We start from the raw sequence: 16,040 nt of genomic DNA, 5'->3' as shown, positions 1-16,040 counted from the left end.
TGGTACATTGTTCGACATAGATGGGAAGACAAAGGATAATATTAAGGCTAGAGTCGATCAAGAGACACTATGTCATAGACCGTTACAAAACATGCGAGAAGGCAAAGGAAAGCAGAAGTGGTCGAAGCCAAAGGCCTGGTTCAATCTTGGAAGGCCAGCTATGAGGGAAATTATCTCGTGGGTCAAAATGCACTTGATGTTCCCCGATGGGTATGCAACGAATCTAAAGAGGGGAGCGAGTCTTGAAAAATAAAAAATCTTTCGTCTCAAGAGTCATGATTGGCACATATGGCTAGAGCGGGTAATGTCGGAGATGTTACGTGGCTTTATTCCTGAGGATGAATGGCTAGTACTGGCGGAGCTGAGCTATTTCTTCCGTGTTCTTTGTGCGAAAGAATTGTCGCCTGGCGTGGTAGAAGACATGGAGGTGTTTGCACCGGAGTTGTTGTGCAAGTTAGAGAAGATATTTCCACCGGGCTTCTTTAATGCAATGCAGCATTTGATTTTACATCTACCGACCGAGGCAAGATTGGGTGGGCCTGTGCAAGATCGTTGGTGCTATGCAACTGAGAGGATGCAGAAGACCCTTCGAGCTAAATGTAAAAATAAGCGTAGAATTGAAGCATCGATGGCTGAGGCATTCATTACTGAGGAGGTGGCAAACTTTGCGACAACACACTACGAAGCCAATAATCATCATTTGCATAATCCGAAGCCTCGGCACAATGATGCAGACCCTAAAAAAGGTGGGTCCAACCTCAGCCTATTCAAAGGGAAGCTCGCACCAGCCGGTGCTTCGAAACCAATAACGTTGGATGTCGAAGAATGGCGGAACATTTCATTGTATATCTTCAACAACCTGACAGAAGTGCGGCCGTACATCGAGTGAGTTCTCGGCACATTTTCCCATAACTTCTAATTCATTTGAACTGCTCTTATTCCCCGATATTTCAAACAGCCGTTACGTCGTCAAATTCTCGGATGGAGCGGTGATCGAAAATGATTCCGTCAAAGAGTATGAGCTTCTGTCAAAGACAGGAGGCGGCTATCCCGGTTTCATCTCTTGGTTCAAACAAACGGTAATTATCAATAATGGACCATTTCATTCTTGGTCTAACTTGCGGCTAATGCAACAACTGTTTCGTATTAAACTTGTAGGCTAATTCAGAGTCTATGGACGCCTAATTGAGACAAGTCGCTAATGGTTTTGACTATAAGGTCCGTTCATTTGAGAAATACAACATCAACGGGTATCTCTTTCGTACCTTTGGCAAAGAGCAATCTATGCCCGACTGGAAATCTACTAATTGTGGTGTCTCTGCTATCGGAGAAGGTGTTATCGAGTATTATGGAAGAGTTGAAGCAATTTATGAACTTCAATTCTATGGTGAAAACCCACCGAACGTCGTAGTCTTGAAATGTTATTGGTTCCAGCCGAAAAAGACTAGAAGGACTCATGAATATATAGGACTAGTCAAAATCAATCCAAACACCCATTTAGATGTTCCCGATGTCTATATTATGGCTCAACAGGCGACCAAAGTTTTCTATCTACCGTGGGCATGCCAAACGGATAAGAATCTGGAAGGTTGGTATGTTGTTTATGAAGTGCCGCCACATGTCAGACCACCTGTCCCAAATGAACAGTATTATGAACCTCACATTAACCCAGACACATATGATGGAGAATTCTTCCAAGAAACATGTCTTTCCAAGAAACGTTTCAAGAACCGCCGTGCTTCACCCAAGAACATGGAATTAGACAGCGACAATGAATCCGACTCCAGCCCTGAGCCGGAACCAGAAGACCTAGAACTCGTAGAGGTTACTGATGCGGATGACGTGTCAATGCTTCAACGATTAAAGGAAGGCCTTTCACAACTTCACGCCGTTGAACCCGACGAGCATGTCATTCATGAAGACATGCGTGATAGTGATGATGATGATGCGTTTATTGATGATGATTATTAGTTTGTAAGATTCACAACTTAAATTATATATATTTTAATCTTTATTATTCATGTACATATTATTATTCATGTCAGTTATTCAATTTTTTTATGTTGTACTAATTTCTTTTAATCTGTATCATGGCAGGTCACCAGGTGTGGAAAGATGGTGGGCGCTGGTCCAGATCGCTCGACGGGTTCTTTCGAGGCGCCCCGCACGAGGGGTGGTACTTCCCTTCCACCCCTATCTCTCCGTAGAGCCTTGGCAGATAGTTTGTCGACACCACCCGTGGGTTCTTCTTCGTCGGCGGCATTGCCCACTGGGAGAGGTGCTGGTCGGGTAGGGAAGAAGGGGAAGGGTACAAGGAGAGGTGGTGGCCGCGGAAGATCCAGGAGGACTGTTGAGCCGTCCTCGCCACCACCACCAGCTCATTCACCCGAGCATAGGACTAGTATGGTCGACCCGTTTGCGAAGGAGGCTACAGGGACTCCGTTTCAGGAGCCTGTTGTTGACGGGCATTCGTCCCATGAGACTCCGGTCCAGGAGCAGCCTCGGGTCGAGGTGCATTCGGCCCAGGAGCAGCCGGAGGAGACTACGGTTCCGGAGGCTTCACCCGACGTGGAGAGGCCCGGATGGGAGACCTGGCCGGATCGTACCGAGTTGCCGGATTGGACCGAGGGACCGGGTGGCTCAGGGGGCGGGGATGGCGGGGATGAGCTTACGGATAGTGAGGGCAATGTGCAGGTGGACGGGGCCACCGTGTACAAGCGTGGTAGTACACGTCTCCCGGTCGCGCCGGCTACCCGCGAGCAGAGGCCGGTGATTAAACCTGAAGGAGATAGGTAAGTACATTTACTCTTTTTTAGCTTTTGCCTTCAAGTTTGTTCAAATATCTAATGCGTTGACCTTATCATACTGCAGGGGATGGGTACACCATCTTGGAGTCCGCAGGCCGAACTCCGTCCTTGGTGTGCTTTGCCGGACAAATTTCTCGGGGTTTGTCACGTTGCCTGGTGAGGGTTAGGTTCCTACACTAGGATTTTCCTGGGAGCACTACCAAGCTGCGCAGGCCCCATCAGAGGAGATTATAGATGGTGTCTTGTGGCACACGAGGGCCGAGATGGTGATCAAGCGCTTTTGGGTAAATTATCCTTTTACAGAATCTAAAATTAACAATATAGCTAATTATTTTACTAATCGGTGTTTTCACGTTTGATTGGAGACCTTCTATAGGTGTGAGGATGGATATGAGGAGGAGGCGGCGAGGGTTCTCGAGGCCGAGTGTAGGCGGTTACTACAGAACTTTCGCCACGAGGCTCGGCCGCAGGCTATTCGAGATTACTATGCCACGCGGGGTATTAAGAAGCAGAAGAAGGATTGCCGCGGAAAGTTTCTGAAGAAGGACCAATACATGAAGGTAATTACCTATTCTTAAGTCCTTCTACGTAGTTTTCTTGATTTCATTCATAGGCGTAGCGCTGAAAATTCTTTCTAATAACTTATAGGCGCCCCCGAGATGGTGTGCGGATAAGATGGATTGTTGGGAGGCATTGGTTGATGAGTGGTGAACAGGCAGCTGGCGAGCCATCCACGAGAATGCGAAGGATCGGCGTAGCCAAATGGTTGGTGTGCCACATCATCAAGGCAGCGCCAACTTACTTCAGTTTGGACGAAACTGGGTATGTGATTTGCTTCATGATTCATGCAATTCATTCTTGATGCTAATATTTTGTTCCTCTCTTTTAGGCGCATCACAATAAGACGGAGATGCAACACTTGTACGACCTTTATGGCATGGCCCATACTGCCTCGTACAAGAAGGCGAAGGCATTCTATGAGTCTGACCTGGATGATCCCAATAACTTCACCAACATATCATCCCACCAGAAGCTCGTGGCATACAGGGACGTGGGGAAGGCTACGAAAGGGGATGACTTTAACCCTATCCAGGAACCTTTGGATCCAGAGCTGGTGATGATATCTGGTGGCGGGAGGCCCCATGGCTCGATAGCCATTGGAGATGGGATAATACGTTGTCCACTCACTCTTTCGGAGATCAAGACGCGCCAATCGAGCAGCTGTCCTGAGATAACGCGTCGTCCACGGCCAGTCGAACTTGCCATCGAGGTTAGTTGTACGGACTAAGAACACTTTTATCCATTTCATTATGTGTGTCACCATAGATCATTACTGTGGTAACGAGGAATGATGTTTCAGGCTGCTCTTCAGAAAGAGAGAGCGGCAAACCAAGCTGCTCTTGAGAAAGAGAGATTGGCAAGCCAGGCTTCTCTTCAGGCTGCTCTTGATGAGAGGGACCAGACCACGGCACGATTGATTGAGGAGGAGAGGGTCCGAAATGAGGCGGGTCAACGGGCCCTGTACGAGCTTTTTGTGGTATGTTTTTTTTCGCATTAGCCAAATCATGTGTGTAATGTCTGTTTCAGTACTAACTAATACGACCAACTCTTGAGGGTCTGTGCGAGAAGAGCGGTCAAGTCCCTCCACCGATGCCCGTCTTCTGTTCGATTGGCACGGTGAGTTTCATTATAAACTAGTATTAATAATTGATTGTCATCATGCTAACTGAGACATTGTAAAAATATCTTTTCTGCAGAATAACTCCCGAGCGGCATCGCACGAGCCTTCTCCAGGGCAACCGTCTCCAAACGAAACCGCCGCGAGCAACCGTGGTGTTTCTCCTCCTTGATGACCACTACGGTAAGTTTCTCTTCTCCTATTTCATATTATCCTTGCTTTAATTTCCCCAAAAAGACATAATTAGCCCATTTAGCTCCAAAATGCCATAATAACCTCAAAATGGCATAAGAACCTTGGTTAGCTCATGAATATTATATACTTAGCTTGTTTTCCTCTAAGATGAGATAACTAGCCCATTTAGCTCCAAAAAGACATAATTAGGTAATTTAGCTCCAAGAAGAGGAGAAGAAATAGGAAAAATGAAAAGAAAGAAGAAGAAGAGAAGAAGGAGGAGGAGGAGGAGGAGGAGGAGGAGAAGGCCAAGGACCTTCTAGTCCTTCTCCTCCTCCTCCTTCTCGTCCTTCTCCTCCTTCTTGATTTCTTCTTCTTCTCCTCCTCCTCCTCTTTCTTCTCCTCTTTCATATTATCCTTGCTTTAATTTCCCCAACAATGACATAATTAGCCCATTTAGCTCCAAAATGCCATAATAAGCTCAAAATGGCATAAGAACCTTGGTTAGCTCATGAATATTATATACTTAGCTTGTTTTCTTCTAAAATGGGATAATTAGCCCATTTAGCTCCAAAAAGACATAGTTAGGTAATTTAGCTCCAACAAGAGGAGAAGAGGACAAGAAATAGGAAAAATGAACAGAAAGAAGAAGAAGAAGAAGAAGAAGAGAAGGAGAAGGAGGAGGAGAAGGCCAAGGACCTTCTAGTCCTTCTCCTCCTCCTCCTTCTCCTCCTTCTTGATTTCTTCTTCTTCTCCTCCTCCTCCTCTTTCTTCTCCTCTTTCATATTATCCTTGCTTTAATTTACCCAACAATGACATAATTAGCCCATTTTCCTCCAAAATACCATAATAAGCTCAAAATGGCATAAGAACCTTGGTTAGCTCATGAATATTATATACTTAGCTTGTTTCCCTCTAAAATGGGATAATTAGCCCATTTATATCCAAAAAGACCTAATTAGGTATTTTAGCTCCAACAAGAGGAGAAGAGGAGAATAAATAGGAAAAATGAAAAGAAAGAAGAAGAAGAAGAAGAAGAAGAAGAAGAAGAGAAGGAGAAGGAGGAGGAGGAGGAGGAGAAGGGGAAGGCCAAGGACCTTCTAGTCCTTCTCCTCCTCCTCCTTCTCCTCCTTCTTGATTTCTTCTTCTTCTCCTCCTCCTCCTATCTCTTCTCCTCTTTCATATTATACTTGCTTTAATTTCCCCAACAATGACATAATTAGCCCATTTAGCTCCAAAATACCATAATAAGCTCAAAATGGCATAAGAACCTTGGTTAGCTCATGAATATTATATACTTAGCTTGTTTTCCTCTAAAATGGGATAATTAACCCATTTAGCTCCAAAAAAACATAATTAGGTAATTTAGCTCCAACAAGAGGAGAAGAGGAGAAGAAATAGGCAAAATGAAAAGAAAGAAGAAGAAGAAGAAGAAGAAGAAGAAGAAGAAGAAGAAGAAGAGAAGAAGGAGAAGGAGGAGGAGGAGGAGGAGGAGAAGGAGAAGGCCAAGGACCTTCTAGTCCTTCTCCTCCTCCTCCTTCTCCTCCTTTTTGATTTCTTCTTCTTCTCCTCCTCCTCCTATTTCTTCTCCTATTTCATATTATCCTTGCTTTAATTTCCCCAACAATGACATAATTAGCCCATTTAGCTCCAAAATACTATAATAAGCTCAAAATGGCATAAGAACCTTGGTTAGCTCATGAATATTATTTACTTAGCTTGTTTTCCTCTAAAATGGGATAATTAACCCATTTAGCTCCAGAAAGACATAATTAGGTAATTTAGCTCCAACAAGAGGAGAAGAGGAGAAGAAATAGGCAAAATGAAAAGAAAGAAGAAGAAGAAGAAGAAGAAGAAGAAGAGAAGAAGGAGAAGGAGGAGGAGGAGGAGGAGGAGAAGGAGAAGGCCAAGGACCTTCTAGTCCTTCTCCTCCTCCTCCTTCTCCTCCTTCTTCTTGATTTCTTCTTATTCTTCTCCTCCTCCTCTTTCTTCTCCTCTTTCATATTATCCTTGCTTTATATTCCCCAACAATGACATAATTAGCCCATTTAGCTCCAAAATACCATAATAAGCTCAAAATGGCAAAAGAACCTTGGTTAGCTCATGAATATTATATACTTAGCTTGTTTTCCTCTAAAATGGGATAATTAACCCATTTAGCTCCAAAAAGACATAATTAGGTAATTTAGCTCTAACAAGAGGAGAAGAGAAGAAGAAATAGGCAAAATGAAAAGAAAGAAGAAGAAGAAGAAGAAGAGGAGAAGGAGGAGGAGGAGAAGGCCAAGGACCTTCTAGTCCTTCTCCTCCTTCTTCTTGATTTCTTCTTCTTCTCCTCCTCCTCCTATTTATTCTCCTCTTTCATATTATCCTTGCTTTAATTAACCCATTTAGCTCCAAAATCCCATAATAAGCTAAAAATGGCATAAGAACTTTGGTTAGCTCATGAATATTATATTCTTAGCTTGTTTTCCGCTAAAAATGACATAATTAAACTGAAAAACATCATATTTTGTTCTTCTTCTGACTTTCTTATTCACATTTTTGCAGATTGGATATACTACATGCATGGAAGCTGGCATTCATGGAGTTGAACAATGTGGATGGATGAACTTTATATGTATATCATCTAGTTTTCATTTGAGTTGATGAACAATGTCGAACTATATGTATATGTATATATGGATAAACAATGCAATACTTTGTATGTTGGTTCTTTCGATATATGGGGATGTACATTGATTTATATGTATATCATATATGTGTGGTGAATTATATATATATGTGTTGGCAAGTATATGTGTGGTGAACTATATATCATATATGTGTGGTGAATTATATAAATGTGATGTCAAATATATATATATATATATATATATATATATATATATGTGTGTGTGTGTGTGTGTGTGTGTGTGTGTGTGTGCTGTGAAATAATATAAAACAAAAAAAAACAGGTACTATATGGGCTCTTTGCCGTCTGCCAGCTGATGGCAAAGACCTGTGCCATCAGCTGGCAGATGGCAAAGGTGCCACATGGCACTCAGCTGTGCATCCTGGGGTGTCTATATAGGCTCTTTGCCGTCTGCCTCCAGGGTGGGCAGACGACAAAGAAGAGGGCACAGAGGAGGGGGGAGGAGGAGGCAGACGACAAAGAGTGGAGGGGGGGGGGGAGGAGGAGGCAGACGACAAATAATAAGGGGGAGGCAGACGGCAAAGAATAAGGGGGAGGCAGACGACAAAGCCTCCGTTAACCCCTAACGGAGGCAACGCATGTCGGCTGCCGTCTCGAGCACTTTGCCGACTGCTCCTAAGGAAAGCTGACAGCAAAGAGCTTTGCCGTCCGCTTTGGGAGGACATACGGCAAAGAAGGTCCTATGCCGTCGTAGGCTGACGCAGAAATTTTGCCGGCCGTGAGATTCTTTGTCGTCTGTTGTTTTGTCTTTGCCGTCCAGGATTTAGTCTTTGCCGTCTGTGATGGCAGACGGCAAAGAAGCTGATTCCTGTAGTGACTGGGGAGTCTGGTTTAAGGGGTCCTCGGGCGGTCGGCTTATCCCTCATGGGCCCGTCATACGGGCCGCATCATGGAAGACCGGATTGTCTAATAACTTTATGATCAAGATGCAATGCTCCGAAGGCTGATGTGCACTCCAAGTCAAGAAGACCAGGTCGGCCCATCGGTCCCCGGCCAAGGTTGGTAATATCTAACACTAGTAACACCGGTGTCTATATAAACTAGGGGTTCTCATGCATATAGGCAAGTTAACTCGTCTAGGGCTTAGCTCATACGATCTCGAGGTAGACCGACTCTGTAATCATCGTTCCCCATAATTATAATCAAGCATGACGTAGTGTTTTACCTCCTCAAGAGGGTCCAAACCTGGGTAAATACTGTCTCCCCTTTTCTCCTACAATCGATCGATCCAGGGTCCTCAATTCGGGACCCCCTAACCGAGATGTGCCGGTTTTGATACCGACACAAAGGATTGTCAAACGACGTCGTACTATATGATTTGTGTACTTCATTATTCGTGTTGTACTTTTGTGTAATTTTCATATTGTCTGTAATACTTCACACATTAAATTATGTACTTCATTTGTGTGTACCTCCGAAATTGCATTATTATATATTTTGATCTACACTTCTTAATTATGTAATATGCGTTTTCACATGCCATCTCTCAATTAGCAGCACTAACAACACAACACGAATTACTGTTGGTGTTGACCACGTCACTGGCGCCAACACTAACAACCAACCGGCACTGGAGTTGCACTGCGCTATGAGAAGGAGTCATTTTCCCTTCTCCTCCACGTACTACGTGACACTGTTCTTTGCCATTCCCCACCCTGTGCAAACCGTGCCGCGCACCATGCTGCCTAGTCGTTTTCGTGGACCACCAGATCATTGAAGAGCCTCTCCCTCTGTCGTCCTATTCGACCACTCGCTTCCTCCGTCGTCCTGTCCAGCAATGAAGACTTCGGTCGACCTGTCCAGCCACCCCGTCCGCCCTGCACGCCCACACTATCGCGTAGTCTTAAAGGGCGCCCCATCCCCCTCGTGGCCTCTCAATCCGGACGGTACAAAACTTTCTCTAACCAATTGATGAAATGTGTTATACGTTGCATCGTCTATTCTTGCGAATTGTCTCGTGCTACATTTCTTTATGCAGGGAATGTCGAAAGAGTTGGCAATGTTTTGGCGAAACGTGGATTCAATTTCGTTTCTTAAAATTTCTGGCACTCAATATGTCCATTTTTGTCAATGCTCATGTCAATTTTTTCATATTTTGATAGAGCAAACATATTTTGGTTTTTATAATTGCAAAGGATTGACCAAAGCTTATGGGTGCACGATGCATGCCACTAGTCTATAGATTAAACAAAAGGCAACATGTATAGAAAATGCATTTGGTAAGAGTTTCGACTATATGGCATGTCTTTTACATATATACATTCTCTTACACAAGTCAAGTGTGGGTTACTATATTGCTTACTACTCCCTTTGTTCCTAAATATAAGTCTTTTTAGAGATTCTACTAGTGACTACGTACAGAGAAAAATGAATGAATCTACACTTTAAATTATGTCTGTATACATCCATACGGTAGTCCGCTAATGGAACCTCTAAAAAGACATATATTTAGAAACAAAGGGATCATGTTTCTATTTTTTTGAAGGACAAAAGTTCCCAAGATGTGTTGTGCCTCCGGTGATGAATGATCACCAGGGTGATATGACAGTTATTTCCGCCGGCAAGATCTATTTCATAGGTACTTACATATATACTTGATTGCACGAGATGGAAAGTTTGCAAAATAAAAGAATGGAGGCACCTACTGAATGACTGCAACTTGAAGATTGGAGATCGATGGATCTCTGTGCTCCACCATGGAGATGCAGGTTCAAGATTGTTCCTAACTAAAGGTGTAGAGTTTTATACTATTAGTTACGATGCTTAATGTATGCATAAATTATATTATACATATACATACGTGTTGTCGTATCTTATTGGAATCAATGTGGGACGCAAACATCGTTACGTATATACTGATACAAAATTGCACTGTCATGACAACTTTTTTTGCTGCGTTTTTGTCATCATTAATGGCGTTTGAAAAAGATACAACTCCATCAATGTTGTCCACAATGTCTGGCATGGGGAAACTGCGCACGCCATAAATATTTATGATATTACCATCGTTAAGATGAAGCCCACGTCATAGGTATTACTAATACTGCTCGCGTAGGCTCCAACACTAGAAGTATTTTTTAACTGTGGCGTGATATATGTGGCGTCATATGTCCACGCCAGCAAGGCCATTTTTGCCACGCCATAGATAATCTTTTCTGCACTAGAGAAATATGAACAGCACCATGGAAATTTCGCAAATTTTGGCCAATGTTCCCACACGTGAAACTTTTTGTTCCCGTTGTGGGTGCTTCATATACCCATGGGGCCCTTTTCACTTGTGGCCTTTGTTTTCCTTTGGTAGATAGGATGCTTAGAGCAGCGACAGTCGCAACTTAAAAATCCGGCTCCTCAAACATTCGCGGAAGCGTCAGAACGAATCCGCGGACAGCCAAACATTGGGTTAGGGTTTAGTTTCCATTTCCTGGCTATTAGGTTTTCGTGTTCGAGTATGGGTTCGAGTCTCAAAAACACAAAATACCCATACTATCCTAATTATTTATACCAACAAACTATTCATGCTCTTATTACAATGTCATGTTACCCATACTAAGTAATTCTCGTACTACCTGAAATACTGATACTACCCTAATTATTTAGATCAAAAGATGATGTATGCTCTGAATATTGTGGGTTTTTAAGGTACCCGAATTACTCGAACTGAAATTTTGGGTAATATGAGTTCGGGTATTTATTTTGGTAGAAAAAGTTTTGGTTCCCATTTTGTTTACCCGAATTACCCATAAACCGAACTACGCGAACAGAAATAGCCAAAATACCTGAACGCCCAGGGTGACTGACCGGTCACATCTCAAATAATACATTCTACAACCGGACACCTCAAATTGGAAAGCTGAAATTCATATTATTACATGCAACATAAACCTAATACTAAGCGGAGCTCGTCTGGCTCTACCGTGCCCATATCTGGGACCGGCTGCACCCTTTGCAGTGTCGGTTCGGTCGCTGGTGAGGTTGAGTAGGAAATCAGACACTAGCCGGCTCATGGGAGTCGAGCTCCCGCCGTGTCCCATGCCCTACTCTTCCTCGTCGGACCCCGTGGCCCGGACGGTGTTGATGGACGTCAGGTCAATGACAGATCCTTACTGGAAGAAGATGATGTTGACCATGACGCGGTTGCGGTGTATGCACCCATGCATTATACGAGGCACCAGAGAGTGCGACTCCGCCTCTCCAACGTCCACCACCGCTAGGGCCTCCGTCGCCTCCCGCGCCCGCTGCCTCGCATGGCGGGCACGCCGCTCCATGTTAGCATCCGAGGATGCCCAAGGTGCTGTTGGGGAAGGTTGCATGGGAAAATAAATCCTACGCACACGCAATACCTATCCATGGTGATGATCATCTACAAGAGGTCAGATCGGATCCACATAACCTTGTAGATCGCTAAGGGGGAAGCGTTAAGAAAGCGGTTGATGTAGTAGAACGTCTTCGCGATCCAAATCGCAAGCCGTCCCACGAACTCCATCCTGATCTAGCACTGAACGGACGACACCTCCGTGTTCAACACACGTGCAGCTCGATGACGATCCCCGCCTTCTTGATCCAGCAAGAGAGATGAAGAGGTAGCTGAATTCTCCAGCAACACAAAGGCGAGGCGGTGACGGTGGTGGAGCTACTCCGGCAGGGCTTCGCCGTACCGTACCGAACTAGCTACGGGGTGTAACGAAGTGGTGGAGGGAGAGACGGTTGCGCCGTGGCTTTTTTGCAAAAAGCCTCTCTCACCTCACTATATATAGGACGGAGGGGAGGGGTGGCTCCCTAGGGACAAGCCCTAGGGTTCGGCCGGCACAAGGAGAGGAGGAGGAGTCCTCCTCCAATACGGTTTGGAGGAGGAGTCCCCTTCCCCAATTCGGTTTGGCCCCACCCTCCTTTCCTTGTTCCCTTCGGCCGAGTAGGCCTCCTTGGGCAGGACACTGATATGTCTCCAACGTATCTATACTTTTTGATGGTTCCATGCTATTATCTTGTCAAACTTTGGATGTTTTGTATGCCTTTTATATCTTTTTTGGGACTAACTTATTAACTCAGTGCCAAGTGCTAGTTCCTGTTTTTTCCGTGTTTTTGACCCTTTTCAGAGGAGGATTTTACACGGTGTCCAAACGGAATAAAACTTCCGAAAATATTTTTTTCCGGAACAGAAGATACGTGCGAGACTTGAGAATCAAGGCAGGGGCCACCAGGGGACCCCACAAGCCCTCTAGGCGCGGACAGGGGGGCCCGCGCCTACCAGGCTTGTGGGCCCCTTGTGGCTCGTCTGCCCTACCTCTTCCGCCTATAAATTCAGAAAAATTGCAAAACTGACGAGGAGATCCACGAAAATACTTTTCCGCCGCCGCAAGCTTCCGTCTCTACAAGATCCCATCTGGGGCACGTTCTGGTGCCCTGCCGGAGGGGGGTTCGGATACGGAGGGCTTCTTCATCAACACCATGACCTCTCCGATGATGCGTGAGTAGTTCACCGTAGACCTTCGGGTCCATAGCTAGTAGCTAGATGACTTCTTCTCTCTCTTGGATCTTCAATACAAAGTTCTCCATGATCTTCATGGAGATCTATCCGATGTAATCTTCTTTTGCGGTGTGTTTGTCGAGATCCGATGAATTGTGGATTTATGATCAGATTATCTATGAATCTTATTTGAGTTCTTCTGGTCTCTTATATGCATGATTTCATATCGTTCCCAACTTGATCTATGATTCTTGCAATGGGAGAAGTGCTTTGTTTTGGGTTCAAACCGTGCGTTGACCTCACCAAGTGACAGAAGGGGTAGCGAGGCACGCATCGTGTTGTTGCCATCAAGAGTAAAAAGATGGGGTTTTCATCATTGGTTTGAGTTTATCCCGCTACATCATGTCATCTTGCTTAAAGAGTTACTCTGTTCGTCATGAACTCAATACACTAGATGCATGCTGGATAGCGGTCGATGTGTGGAGTAATAGTAGTAGATGCAGAAAGTATCGGTCTACTTGTCTCGGACATGATGCCTATATGTATGATCATTGCCTTAGATATCATCATGACTTTGCACGGTTCTATCAATTGCTCGACAGTAATTTGTTCACCCACCGTATTATTTGCTATTTTGAGAGAAGCCTCTAGTGAACACTATGGCCCCCGGGTCTACTTCACACCATATTTTCAGCCTTAGAATTTTACTTCGTTGCACTTTCCGCCTTCAGATCTCACTTTGTGATCAATCTTGAAGGGATTGACAACCCCTTTGTATCGTTGGGTGCAAGCTCTTTTGTGTTTGCGCAAGTACTCTAGACTTGGCGTGATTCTCCTACTGGATTGATACCTTGGTTCTCAAACTGAGGGAAATACTTACTGCTCCTGTGCTGCATCGCCGTTTCCTCTTCAAGGGAAAAACCAACGCAAGCTCAAGAGGCAGCAGAAGGATTTCTACCACCGTAGCAGAATAATTTATTGTCGCCGTTGCCGGGAAGGATCAAGTCAAGAACTCATCCAAGTAAGTGTCGCAAACTCATCTCTTGCATTTACTTTTTTTGCCTCTCGTTTTCCTCTCCCCCACTTCTGAAAAACAAAAATTTACAAAATTATTTGCCTTTTTCGTTTCCCTTTCCTTTGCTTGTGTGCTATGTGCCCTCAATACGCTTGCATCTTCGCTTGCTGAAAATCTATTGATATGGATCCTCATCCACTTGCTAATCTCTTTAAGAGATCCAATTATGTTGATCCAATTGCTAGTGAGTTGAGCGCACTTTATTTTCTCTATGGAGTTTTGCTTGAGATGTGTGAATCTGAAAATTGTGATGAAGAAATTTATGAAGTGATGCACGAGGGCTCCTTGAATGAAAAGCATGATTGCAATGATTTCATTATAAATTCTATGAATGACAATCATGCTAAAAATATGGAAAACCCTATGCTTGGGGATGCTAGTTTTTCTTTGTCCACTACTGGTTACAATGATCATAATTGGGGTAATGATTTTTCTTATGATCATGAAAATTTGTTTAAGCCTCATGATGAATATGATATTTGCAATAAGATTGAAAGTGGGTTTGGAGAAGTCATGACTTTAGTTGATGATAATCCCACTATTTTTTAAGAGCGTCACCTTTGCATGCAAGTGGATCATGAAAAGAATATCCTTTGTGATAGCTATATTGTTGAATTTGATTATGATCCCACATGTAATTGCTATGAGAGAGGAAAATATTGTGGTTGAAACTTTCATGTTACCAAATTACCTCTCGTTATGTTGAGATTGCTATTGTCTCTTTCTTCTTCCTTGCATTTGGTAACTATTGGTTGTCTTGCCAATTTGTTTTCCTATAAAATTCCTATGCATAGGAAGTATGTTAGACTTAGATGTGATTTTCACATGCTTTATGATGCTCTCGTTGTGCTTCAATTCTTGTCTTTTGTGTGAGCATCATTGAATTATCAATGCCTAGCTAAGGGCGTTAAACAATAGCGCTTGTTGGGAGGCAACCCAATGAATTTATCTTTGCTTTTTGATTTCAGTTTTGTTGCGTCCACACCATCATAATTCTATTATGATTGTGTCTTTTGTGTTTCTTTTTGTGTTTGAGCCAAGCGAAACCTTTATGACTAGTCTTGGTGATGGTTGTTTGATCCTGCTGGAATAAGACAGAAACTTTTTGCTCACGAGATTATTTTTCATTTTTATTCAGAAAAAGCTTTAGAGTTGATTCTTTTTGCTGCTGGTTGATATGCCTTTTTCCCCGGTAGTCGTAATTTTTCAGAATTTGTGAGATACCAGAAGTATACGAAGTATACAGATTGCTACAGACTGGTCTATTTTTGTTGTGTTGATTGCTTGTTTTGATGAAACTATGGATAGTATCGGGGGGTATTAGCCATGGGAAAGTGATAATACAGTAATCTAACACCAATATAAATAGAAATCAATTTTTCTACAGTACCTCAAGAGGTGGTAGTTTGTTTTCTTGTGCTAATGATATCACGAGTTTCTGTTTAAGTTTTGTGTTGTGAAGTTTTCAAGTTTTGGGTGATGTTCTCATGGACAAAGGAATAAAGAGTGGAAAGAGCTCAAGCTTGGGGATGCCCAAGGCATCCCAAGCCAAATTCAAGGACATCAAAAAGCCTAAGTTGGGGATGCCCCGGGAAGGCATCCCCTCTTTCGTCTTCAATCCATCGATAACATTACTTGGAGCTATATTTTTGTTCACCACATGATATGTGCTTTGCTTGGAGCGTCTTGTATCGTAGGAGTCTTTTCTTTTTGTTGTGTCACAATCATCCTTGCTGCACACCTTTTGAGAGAGACATGCACTCATCGTGAATTTACTAGAATGCTCATCGTGCTTCACTTATATCTTTTGAGATAGATAATTTTTTCTCTATGTGCTTCTCTTAGATCTTTTAGAGCACGGCGGTATGTGACTTGGTAGTTGGGTTGTGCTATGAAAGTAGTCCCAAAGGTGATAGGTACCAAAAGAGGATACAAAAAACTTCCATCTTCACGTGCATTGAGTAGAAAGAGAAGTTTGATTCCTCTCAATTAGTTTTGACACGTGGATTTGGTAATATTAAGAGTTATGTTAGTAGGGTGTTGTGAATCTATAAATACTTGTGTTGAAATTAGTGATTCCCGTAAGATGCACGTATGGTGAACCGCTATGTTATGAAGTCGGAGCATAATTGATCTATTGATTGTCATCC

The sequence above is a fragment of the Hordeum vulgare genome, chromosome 7H (genome assembly GCF_904849725.1).
Source record: "Hordeum vulgare subsp. vulgare chromosome 7H, MorexV3_pseudomolecules_assembly, whole genome shotgun sequence".
NCBI classification, from domain to species: Eukaryota; Viridiplantae; Streptophyta; class Magnoliopsida; order Poales; family Poaceae; genus Hordeum; species Hordeum vulgare.
The sequence above is the reverse complement of the archived record's forward strand: the minus strand, read 5'-3'. Positions refer to the sequence as shown.